At 41.1% G+C, this 12,670-nt stretch overlaps 1 protein-coding gene and 1 pseudogene across 3 annotated transcripts in view; one reads left to right on the top strand and one right to left on the bottom strand.

Annotated features, from left to right (window-relative positions):
• Window positions 1-12,670, top strand: part of EXOC6B (exocyst complex component 6B) — a 516,821-nt gene that overhangs the window by 20,192 nt on the left and 483,959 nt on the right. The window lies entirely within an intron of this gene.
• On the bottom strand, window positions 4,586-6,404 carry LOC307111716 (large ribosomal subunit protein uL11-like; annotated as a pseudogene). The gene has a single exon. The product of its transcript is annotated as a large ribosomal subunit protein uL11-like (transcript).

Genomic DNA, 12,670 nt, shown 5'->3' with positions numbered 1-12,670 from the left:
TCTTTTTTTTTTTATCCTCACCTGAGTATATGTTTCCATTGACTTTTAGAGAATGTGAAAGAGAAAGGGAAAGACAGAGAGAAACATCAAAGTGAGAGGAATACTTTGATTGGTTGCCTCCTGCATGAGCCCTGACCTGGGCCCCAGCCAGGGAGGAGCCTGCAACTTAGGTACATGCACTCGATCAAAATCTAACCTGGACTCTGCGGTTGGCAAACCTAGGCATTATCCACTGAGCCAAACCATGTAGGGCAGGTTATGACATTCCTTAGCCCTCCAGCAGCGGACCTTCGTTTTTTCCCCCAGGAGTGTGGTGGAAAAGCCCTAGATCACCTTTTTGGATTCTTATACCCAAGTTACTAAGAATATTACCAGTGGCATACAGGGAGCTTAGCCAATGAGCGGTCAGAAAAGGTATTTCACACCTATCTCCTGTGATCTCCGGCTCTGCCCCTGCCAAGGCCTAAAGCCTCCAGCCCTTGGCAGGGGACCCCCAGCTGGCTCCATCGCCAGGCTCGGGCCCTGGGCAGGGAACCCCAGCTGGCTCCGATCGCTCCGCTCCACCCCCAGCCAAGGCCTCAAGCCTCTGTTTGAGGCTCAGGCCCTGGGCTGGGACCCCCAGCTGGCTCCGATCGCCCCACTCCACCCCCAGCCAAGGCCGAAAGCCTCTGTTTGAGGCTCGGGCCCTGGGCAGGGACCCCCAGCTGGCTCTGATTGCCCCGCTCTGCCCCCAGCCAAGGCCTCAAGCCTCTGGCCAAGGCTCGGGCTCTGGGCAGGGACCCCCAGCTGTCCCCGATCGCCTGGCTCCACCCCCAGCCAAGGCTGCAAGCCTCTGGCTGAGGCTTGGGCCCTGGGCAGGGACCTCCCAGCTGGCTCCGATCACCGCAGGGGACCCCAGCTGGTTCCAATGGTCCGGCTCCACCCCCAGCCAATGCCGCAAGCCTCTTTTGAGGCTCAGGCCCTGGGCAGGGACCCCCAGCTGGCTCCGATCGCCTGTGGGGGACCCCAGCTGGCTCCAATCGCCTGTGGGGGACCCCAGCTGGCTCTGATCGCCTGTGGGGGACCCCATCTGGCTCCAATCGCCCAGTTCTGACTATGGCCGCTCTCCGAGGCTGCAGCCATCTTGGTTGGGTGTATTTGCATATTTGCTTCTGATTGGCTGATGGGCGTGGCTGGGTTGTGGCTGGTGGTCGTGGCTTGTGAGTGTAGTGGAGTGATGATTTGCATATTACTCTTTTATTAGATAGGATGGGAAAAAATGATTCAGTTTTTGAATGAATCACTTGAGCAGCTTTCTGGAATGAATGAAGTTCAAGAAAAGAGGTCCTACTGTATCTGAACTGAACTTTTACGCCTATCACAGCCCTACCAAGCCCAAATACCTATTTTTATGTTTGTTCCTGAACTGTGCATTACAGAAACTGTTTCTTTTGCAACTCTGATAAACTGGTTACTTGAAATCACCACAGTGAGAAAGAGAAGGAAGAGCGTATCCCTTTTCCTTTAGGTAGATAGAGAAATTCTATTTAACATCATTTGATTTTAGGTCTTTTCAGAACCATAGAGTTTATAAAAGGTATTGTAGAGAAATTATCTTGTCTCATTCTCTTCATTACCTAAATTTTAGTATAGTGTAGTGGTTAAGAGCCTTGTTTCCAGCATCCAACTATAGAAAATGAGTCATGGTGGATACTCAGAGTTTATTTTTCATCATTTATCAAACAACAGTCACTTAACTCTTGCAAATGCTTGTGCTTAGGTTATAATCTATCATCACCTATTTTAGGAATTGGACAAAGGAAATAGAAGTTTATAAAGTTGACTGATTAAAGTGTGTTGTTTTTTAAAAATTTTTTATTGATTTCAGAGAGGAAGAGGGAGAGAGAGAGAGAGAGAGAGAGAGAGAGAGAGAGAGAAACATCAATGGTGAGAGAGAATCATTGATTGGCTGCCTCCTGCATCCCCCACACTGGGGATTGAGACTGCAACCCATGCATGTGCCCTGACTGGGAGTCATACTGTGATCTCCTGGTCCATAGGTTGGCACTCAACCACTGAGCCACACCAGCCAGGCCTGATTAAAGTGTTTTTGATTATTACTGGACTTTACATGAATAACTTTTTTTTTTTCCTTAGTTGCTCCAGATTTCACCAATACATCTGGGTGATACTTGCCAAATTTCAAGATTGCATTTAGGGTTGTTTGACATTCTTTAAAGTTCTGGAGGGACGTTCACCTCAAAGCTAGGCAGTTATCATTCCAGAGCAGCTGACACTGAGCTAGGTTAAGAGGCCCATATGCCAGTTTGGAGAATCATGCCTTACATATTTAAGATGCTATAGATAGAGAAACTGGTTTCAATTCGAGCTCCGAATCAAAAATCAAAGGGCAGCTTATCTGTTTTATCAAAATTGGTCTGCTTCTAACAGGGGCAGATCTATAAGGCATGTTATAGGATGTTTCTATTTATATGGTGATTAATGAGTTTACTGAGCAACATGGCAGTGGACAGTGGGAGGACAGTTAATTGTTCATAAATTTGTATTCATCTCTTATCCTATACTGAGGAGCAGTCTTTACCAGTGGACCCCTCCCTTTTGGGATAAGATTTAGAGCAGCTCCTACTGGCACATGTGGCTCCAGTGGAGAGACTGAGGCTGAGCTTTAGTGCCCTCAGCGTTCTCTTCTCTTCCATTTTATTAATATGTCTTACATAATATCTAGCAACTTTTTACCCACATCCTATTTGTTACTATAAGTACAAATTATCCTGGCATCTTCTTTTTTTATTTACCCTGTTCTTTCTAGTGCAAACCTTTACCTTTCCAGTGACAAAAGGGCCCATCTCCCACTTCAGTTATCCCCCTTTAATCGTTTTTCCTGAAGCTGTACCTAGTTACATCCACTTATAGCTCCCTGACTGTTTGCAAGAATTGTCCATTCGATCATTTTTCATCTGACACCCATACCCACTCTTCAAGGCCCACTTTAAATATCTGCCATCTCTTTTTCCCTAACTCTTCCATGTAGTTAAGTAATTTTCTTTGCTTCTAAAAAACATTGTTCATAACTCTGTTATATAATTTATCACATTATTATAGAATTGACTTGATAATTTTTCCTTCCCCTCAAGATATGAGTTTTATATTCGGAACCAATGTATCATAGAAATATTTAGGGTTTGGTATGGGCAGGGAGTAGGGAAATAGGCAGAACTAATTGATATTATTTCACTGTATTATAAATGTAGCCTGTTCTTAGGCAGATTGGATTAAGGAAGGAGTATATATGGAGATTATGAGTCTGAAATTGGATTATTGAGAAACTATATGCTTACTTACCATTTGGAATGTCTCTGTGCATTCTTTGTGTATCCTTTATGTAGGTTTGTGTCTCTTTGAAGATCACTGCTCTAAAGAAAGTTCTGTGCATTTGCATCAGGTTACATATAAAGGAAATGGACACAGCACCAATGTACATAATAAGCTAAAACATGAAAACAATGCAGATGTCCAAAAACAGTAGAATTGATAAATATCTTACCTTATAATAGAGAAACATGCAAATTGACCGCACCTCCGCTATGCCCACGATTGGCCGGCAGGAGGCTGGGGGCGGGACTCCGGGTGGCATATCCGCCTTTGAGAAGATCAAGATGGCGGTGCCCAGTGGCCGGGCCCATGCCGCTGCTCCCGGGGGTGCCTGCGGCGATCGGCACCCCGGGGGGCGTGGCCGGGCCCATCGGCACCCCGGGGGCGTGGCCGGGCCCATGCCGCAGCTCCCGGGGGTGCCTGGGGCGATCGGCACCCCGGGGGGCGTGGCCGGGCCCATCGGCACCCTGGGGGGCATGGCCGGACAGATGCCGCCGCTCCCCGGGGTGCCTGGGGTGATTGGCACCCCGGGGGCGTGGCCGGGCCCATGCCACCGCTCCCGGGGGTGCCTGGAGCGATCGGCACCCCGGGGGGGTGTGGCCGGACCCATGCCGCCGCTCCCCGGGGTGCCGATCCTCCCCGGGGTGCCTGGGGTGATCGGCACCCCGGGGGGCGTGGCCGGCCCCTCCGGGGTTGATAGTCCACCTGGGGGGGCGTGGCCCGGCCCCTCCCGCCGCTCCCGGGGGTCCCATTGGCCGAGGCTTTCCGGGCCTTGGGCACCAGCGGGGACCCTGCACCGATGGCAGGAAACCACTGGGGGTCGGCTCCTGTGATCGGTAGCAGGGACGCTGGGTGCTGCGAGCCCAAGGCTAGGAAAGCCTGGGGCGGAGGCTTTCCCGGCCTTGGGCACCAGTGGGCAGCCTGCAGGGATCGCAGGAAACCACTGGGGGTCGGCTCCTGCGATCCTTAGCAAGGATGTTGGGTGCCGCGGAGCCCAAGGCCACCGCCCGGGGCCAAGCCCCGACCCTGAAAAAGGCAGAAGGCGGTGGCCACAGCCAAGGCCTGGGTCCCTGGTGCCAGCAGAAAACTGGTGCAGGCAGCCAGGTGAATGAAGGTCTATTGCACGAATCTTCGTGCAAACGGGCTTCTAGTGTTCATATAATAGAGCATTATACAATAAGAAAATGGATGAACCATAGGTAAGGGAGAACAACGTGGAGTCATCTCATTATTTACATAATATTGAAAGAAAAGGCACAAAAGAATACAGTACTATATTCCCTTTGTATAAAATTCAATAATAGGCAAAACTAACCAATACTGTATATAGATGCATACATATGTGCTCAGATATAAAATAGAGCAAGGAAATGGTTATGGTTGCCATGGTAATGGTTGCCTCTGGAAGGAATAAGGTATTGAATTAGAGATACCTGGTAGGTCAAAAATAACTGTGGTTCTGTTAACCAACTGACTTTGGGCAAATTATTTAAACTCTTAGCCTCAGTTTCTTTGGGCACATTATCTAACCTAAGTTTCCTTGACTGTAAACTAGAATTATATAACTACCTTAGGAAAGCTTTCAGGATTAAGTGAGGTAAACTGTATAAAGCAGTTAGCCCAGAGTTTGGCTAATAGAAATCTCTAAATAAATGGTAATATTTTTCTTATTATATTGTGTTTCTCACTAGATGCTGTATGTAGGCTTTTGGTAGGGAGGATAAAGTTCAAAACAAGTGGATGAAATTAAAATAAGAATATCTGGAAATAATGATAAGGATAAGCAAATTACATTTGGGTGCTATCACTACTTTGTCTCAGATGCCTTGCTAATTGGGCATATTATTTTATTTAATCTTCAAAATAACCCTGAGACCAGATTCAGTTATACCAGCCAGAGTTAACCCATGTCTTATGACTTAGATGCCAGTATTACCATTTTACATTATATTGGTTTGGTAACTTTTCCAGGGTTCTACAGTTAATAAGAGATAGTGCTGGGATTTGAATCAAGATTTTTTTCACTGTGTTATTTCCTCTTTGGGCATCAGATTGGCTCTTTCTTCCTTTTTTTTTTTTTTTTCAAATGATCTTTAATTGAAATATTTTCCTTTGTAATTCTTAACTAGCTGGGTATTCCACTGCACCACTGTTGATGTCTTGATGGTGGCCATCAACATTGCAGCCCACAGATTAGGCTGTCCCCAGGATATCTTTAATGGTTCCAGAGAGTTCTCTAGCTAAAGATTGGTGTCGCATCTGTTGGGCAATGGTGACAATCCCATCAAAAGTGATATTTCCACTGTGTTTAATGTTTTCTTCTTCTTGTCTCTTGGTAGGTCTTTGAGGGTTTTGATGATCTGGGCAGAGGTTGAAGGTAATACCTCAACCTGGGGCTGTCTGTTCTGAATGGTCAGTTTCACTATAATCTTCAGACCCTTGTAATTATGGTTGCTTTGGTGATATCATCACCAGCCTTTTTTGGAGATGGGCCCAGGGAACCAATCTTGGGACCAGAGAAGACTTGAAACCGACTTCCCCGCTGATACACTTCAGATATACAACTTTGATTTTGTTGGGGTCGAACTTCAGTGGCATGTAGAGGCAGCTGGTGTCGGATGAACTCATATCTGGGATGATCAGAGAAAGTTGCACCTAGGCCTTCTCCAAGTCGAAAACTGAAAAAAGTCACATTGGTCTTTTCTTACATAGTTGGCAGAAAATTAAGTTTGGCGCCATCAGTCACTAGTTCTGATCTTTACATTATGCCTGAAAGGTAGGACATTTTGACTTCTGAGTCATGAATGAAGCAGTTTTCTTTCCGATAATGTTAATCATGATACAAACATTAACCATGTAATCAGACCCACTTTTAGGAACTTGGTTGAGAGCTAAAATTAAATAGTAGGAGACTGATATCATTATTTCACATTCACCTCAGGAGATGTTGAGGTCTTTAAGAACCCTGATGTCTGCAAGCTGTGCCCCAACAAGCTAACCACACACACGTATATCCTAGTCTCTCTCCCAAACGTTTTCATCATATATTCCTTAGAGGTGGGGATAAAGTAGGGAGAGAAAGAGTGGAAAGAAAGTAACATTTATTTATTTATTTAAAAATATTTTTATTGATTTCAGAGAGGAAGGGAGAGGGAGAGAGATAGAAACATCAATGATGAGAGAGAATCATTGATTGGTTGCCTCCTGCACGTCCCACACTGGGGATCAAGCCCGCAACCTGGGCATATGCCCTGATTGGGAATCGAACTGGGACCTCCTGGTTCATAGGTTGAGTCTAAACCACTGAGTTACACCAGCCGGGCAAGAAAGTAGCATTTATTGATTGGAGCTTGATGTGCATGTTAGCTCATTTAAGAATAATAACAATGCTATTATAGATATTAGTATACTCATTTTATAGCTGAATTGACTGAGGTTTAGATAAGTTAAAAAATATGCCCAGCCCTCGTTGGTTTGGCTCAGTGGATAGAACATCATCCTGCGGACCAAAGGGTCCTGGGTTCGACTCCTGTCAAGGGCATATGCCCGGGTTGTGGGCTTGATCCCCTGTCAGGAGGCAGCTGATCAATGATTCTTTCTCATCATTCATGCTTCTATTTTTCTCTCCCTCTCCCTTTCTCTCTGAAATTAATAAATATATATAAATTTGCCCAGCGTTACATATGGGTAGAAGAGGAGTATTTAAAAAATATCTGTTATCACCCAGCTGGTGTGGTTCAGTGGTTGAGCATTGACCCAGGAACCAAGAGGTCACTGGTTTGCTTCCTGGTCAGGGCACATGTCTGGGTTGTGGGCTTGATCCCCAGAGGGGGGTGTGCAGGAGGAAGCCAATCGATGTTTTTCTCTCATCAATGTCTCTCTTTATCTCCCGCCCTTCCTCTCTTTCTAAAAGTCAATAAAAACATTAAAAAAAAACCTGTGTTGTCATTTCACTCTGATGACTGTATGTCAGGTACATTTGAATTAAGGATCTCAGGTGAAAAATGGTGCTTTTAACATTTTTATAATTGGATAACTTACTTAAGTCTCACATGATTGCCAGTCTGGGTGGGACTTGTCAATAATGCTTCTTAGAAGGTAGATGACAAAGGTCTGTCTTAATTCCTTTGGGATTATAGAGAGCTTTATAGTGCTAAATACAAAATTTAAAAGCAGTTAATAGTTATGTTTTGTGCTTATATCCATCTTTAAAGAAACAGTGGAAAATTACAAGGTAAATGAGCCTAAACATAGCTGAATTCCACCACATCAGCATTCTCAGAAGAGATAGTGCCAGACATGGCACTGTACCCAGAATCAGCCAGGCACAGCTCATACAAGAGGCTAAATCAGGAATTCAATGGAGAGGTTGTGACTCATCCTAAGATCCTGTAGAAAAAGCTGAAGTGAAGATCTAAGGAGTAAACTCAAGTTAAGAATGGGATCATAACTTGCTCAGCCAGCACTAGGAATATGGGAGATTCTTGATATTCCTGAAGGACATATGTTGTTAAGAATGTCCAATTTCAGAATACTGCTAAATTGAAATGTTGATACTAGGTAGTTTGCTCAGTTCATGCACAGGCTAAATGACTGGCCTTCACATTAAACTTATCACCTATATTTGTACTAGATATTTTTAATAACAACAGTTAACATTCACTGAGTATTTACTTTGTGCCAGACCCTATTCAATGCAGTTTTACACATATTAACCCATTTAATACTGCAATCCTACGAGGTAAATGAGGAAACCAGCTCAGAGATGTTGAGTAATGCAGAGATCATGGCTAGGCAAAGGAACTGGAATTTGAACTTAGGGAGCCTGCATCTAGTATCTTTGCTCTTGACTGCAACGCTATATCAAAACCTTTTTGCTATATTAGGAAAGTACTATGCAGTAGGTATTATCTCATCCTTTCATAAATTATTTTAAGGTCATGCTTGAATGGGAAAATATGAATATCAAGTATTAAAAACTCTTTTAGTCCTGTCTTTTTTTTTAAAAAAAAGTATTTTTATTGATTTCAGAGAGGAAGGGGGAGAGAGAGAAAGATAGAAACATCAGCGATGAGAGAGAATCATTGATCTGCTGCACCGAGCCCGCAACCCGGGCATGTGCCCTTGACCAGAATCGAACCTGGGACCCTTCAGTCCCCAGGCTGATTCTCTATCCACTGAGCCAGACCAGCTAGGGCTCTTTTACTCATGTCTTGTTTATCTAGCTTAGATGGCTTGATGGGTCTTCCTTTTAGTCTTTGAATTTAATAGTGCTGTCTCAGAAATCTGTTTTTTATCTTAACTAGAATCTTTTTGAAGTTTGTGTTATAATTAAGACTAAATTATAATCTTAAATTTTCTTAAAACTACCTCTTACGGAAAAAAACACCAACCCTGGAGATTGAGGCATACAGGCTTTTTAAAGATCTGAGAATTACTTTCTAATAATATGTAATACATTAAAGGTTGTCACGTAGTTGTTTTTAGAGTTCTTTGTATTTCTTTGTGATCAGATTGCTGCTCTAGTCTCTGTAGCTAAGTTCCTATAGTTCATAAATCATAAAACTTAACATTTAAATAAACACTTCACTCAGTGTTGATGTCATCCCCACTTCCCCTGACAAAGGCCTAATTCAGGCCCTTATGTTTAACTTGGATAACAGTTTTCTTGGTGGTGTCTCTACTTCATTCTTTTCAATTTTTGGAATAAATATATACTTACTTAAGGTCTACTATGTGTTCAGCACGGAGTGTATCAGCATTAAATAATACAGATACAGTCTTGCTCTAGCTGAGTGTAAAGTCTACTGAGCAGTCTATTTCTCATACCATTGCCATAAACCTTTCCTAAAATCCAGATCACAACTTTACTGGTTCTCTTTTGCCTACTATGGGCTCTTTCTTCATAGTCAAGTTGTAGCATACCTTACCTTTATTTCCTTGAATAAATATTTTCTGGTTGTTATTATTCTTTCAGCATCTTCTGCATGCTAGCCCTATTGTTTAGAAAAGCATTTATTGATCCTTGTTTTAAAGAATGTATTACTTTATTTAAAAAATATCCAAATATTTTATTTAATTTTATGTCTGTCCTGAACAGCTATTTATCTCATTGATACTGTGATTGATAAAATGGCTCTTTCTTTCTTCTGCTGGGCTATTACAATACTTACTGCTAAATTTGTGCCTCACCTTCAAAAAAGATACCTGCTTTCTTAATATGTACCTTGTATATATCATCTTCACTTCTGGTCTTAGGTTGCTGCTCTCTCCTATTTTTAATTTTATTTAATGTTATATAGTTTGTATCTTTATATGCCACTTTAAATCCTTATACAAAAAAACCCCCCAAAAAAACAACAACAAAAAAAACACACACAAAAAAAACACACACAAAAAAACCAGACACCAGCCATACTTTCATTTATTCTACAAGCATTGATTGAATTCCTTTTAAGGCATAGTACTAAGTCTTATGGAATATACAAAGGATCAATAAGACATAATATATGGTCCTCAGATGATTTACTTTATTAATGTAGAAAACACTTGATATAAGGAAGGTTAGACAGAGGGCTTTGGGAGATGATGAGAGGCATACATAGTCTTTGGAGACTCGGGGAGTTTCTGGAGAAGGTAACATTGGAAATGAATCTTGAGAGATGGCTATGGTTTGAATTTGTAGAGAAAGGAGAGATGGGCATTCCAGTAAGTGGAAACAAGTGAGCAAGAAAATACACATTGTGGGTATTAGGATTACCCACTTAATATTTCTCTTTTTCCTCCCAGGCACATGTTATGTCCTTACCCTTGGAAGTTAGGTGTGACCATGTGAATTGCTTTGAGCTGAAGTGATGAGTCACTTCCAAATGAAGTTTTAAGAGTCCATGCTTTCTTTCACTCTACCACAATGACCTGCAGTGCTCTGATTGGTATGTGGGCCAAATATGTTCTGCTGCCTGTACTTGTAAATAAAGTTTTATTGAAACATAGCCATGCTAATTTGTTTATATATTGTCTGCAGCTGCTTTTGTATTACAATAGCACAGTTGAATAGTTGCAACAGAGTCCATGTATTTCACAAAGCTGAAAATATTTACTCTTTGGCCGTTTATAGAAAAACCTTTCTGACAACTGCTCTAAATGTTGGCTCTTTCTTAGAGTGAGGACATTGTAGAGGAGAGCCTCCTGCTGACCCACAATGGTCATATACCATCAGCAAGAAATAAATCTTTGTTGTTTTAAGTCGGTGATATTTTGGGGTTGTTTGTTACAGTAGCATAATATAATCCATCCCAATAGTCAGGCTGTTTATAGGATAAAAAACATTTATTTTGCTTGGAGAGAAGGCAATCTTATGGAGAGCAATACTGTGAAGGAAAAATGAACAGGAATGTTAGGGTAATATTGTGGGAGTACTAGTCTGTTAAGCTCAGGCTACAAGAAGTGTTAGACTTCTTTAAAAGGAAAAAGAAAAGAAAAAACAACAGAGGAACATAGTTAAAAGAATAAAATGGCAATAAATACCTACATATCAATAGTAATTTTAAATGTAAATGTCTTAAATGATCCAATCAAAAGACATACTAGTAGTGTAGCTAAATGGATAAGAAAGTAAGACCCATGTATATGCTGTTTACATGAGACCAACCTCAGAATGAAAGATACACACAGACTAAAAGTAACAGGATGAAAAACGATATTCATGCTAATGGAAATGAAAAAAATAGCTGGGGTAGCAATACTTATATCTGACAAAATATACTTTAACATAAAGGTTATAATAAGAGACAAAGAAGGACATTACATAATGATAAAGGGAGCAACCGAACAAGAGGATATAACCCTTGTAAACATCTATGCACCCAATGCAGGTACACCTAAATATATGAAGCAAATCTTGATGGCCATAAAGGGAGAATCGACAGTAATAGAGTCATAGTAGGGTATTTTAACACCCCATTGACATCAATGGATAGATCTTCCAGACAGAAAATCAAGGAGATGACAGCCATAAATGACACATTAATTAAATGGGTTTAATTGATATATTCAGAGCATTTCACCCCAAAGTAGCAGAATATACATTCTTTTCAAATGCACATGGAACATTTTCTAGGATAGACCACATGTTAGGACACAAAACAAGTCTCAATACATTTAAAAACATCGAAATCATATCAAGCATCTTCTCTAACCATGATAGTATGAAACTAGAAATCAATCACAAGAACAAAAATGGAAAACACACAAAGGCATGGAGGCTAAGTAACATGTTTCTAAACAATGAATAGGTTAACAGACCAAGGAAGAAATCAAAGATACCTTGAAACAAATGAAAATGAGAACATTATTGGTATGACAAAATTGGATTATGGACTGTGGATTAGATTATAATTATATCATTGTAAGTTTCTTGATTTTGATAAGTGTGCCTTAGTGAGGTAAGAGAGGAAATACATTGCAGTTTTAAGATATAATGTATACAACAAATTCCCAAATGGTTTAGAAAAATTTACATGTCCGTATATAGAAAAAGAATGATAAGACAAATGTGGCTAAAATGTTATAAATTGGTGAATTCTGCACGAAGGCTATACAGGAGATTTCTGTATTATTTGTGCAATGTGACATTATTTCAAAATAAAAATTTTGAAGTAATATAGTGAATCTCAGAAGCATATTTTGCATATTGTGTTCCACTCTTTGTGCTCTGCTGCCCCCTAGTGACTTTTACGCTTATTAGCAATTCATTCTGCAAGTATAATCTGGGAATTTAGAGCAGCATAATTTAAAAATAACTTAGTATCAAGTAAAATAATTTGTTTTGAAGTGATGCCGTACCTCATGGTCTCTTTTATTTTTTGGATGGAAAAATGTGTATTTTTGTGGTACCTTTGTATTGTATCCTCAGTTCCCTTTTATTCCCCTCCTTTTTTAAAAAAAAGATAGTATTTATTGGTTTCTCATCTGACAGCAACAGTAAAACTTATTTATACTCTTCCCCTGTCACTTTTCCTTTACCACTAAATATTAGTAAATAATATTATCTTAGTGTTTTACTTTATAGTCTTAATATGCTTAGAACCCTGCTAACCCATTATCTCTGATTTCTGATTTGAAAATCCCAAAGGCTATGAAAACTACTTGTTGTCAAAACCTGCCTAAATTCATTTGGCAACAAAACCTAATATGAGATGAGATGAGATATGATATTCTGTATATTTACCACTTGTGGGAATATTCCTACATTTTGCTACAGAAACACTAATGTGATTGATTGTGGAATGTTTCTTAA

Source organism: Cnephaeus nilssonii (genome assembly GCF_951640355.1).
Source record: "Cnephaeus nilssonii genome assembly, chromosome: 15".
Classification (NCBI taxonomy): Eukaryota; Metazoa; Chordata; class Mammalia; order Chiroptera; family Vespertilionidae; genus Cnephaeus; species Cnephaeus nilssonii.
This window is presented reverse-complemented; position numbering and strand designations above follow the sequence as displayed.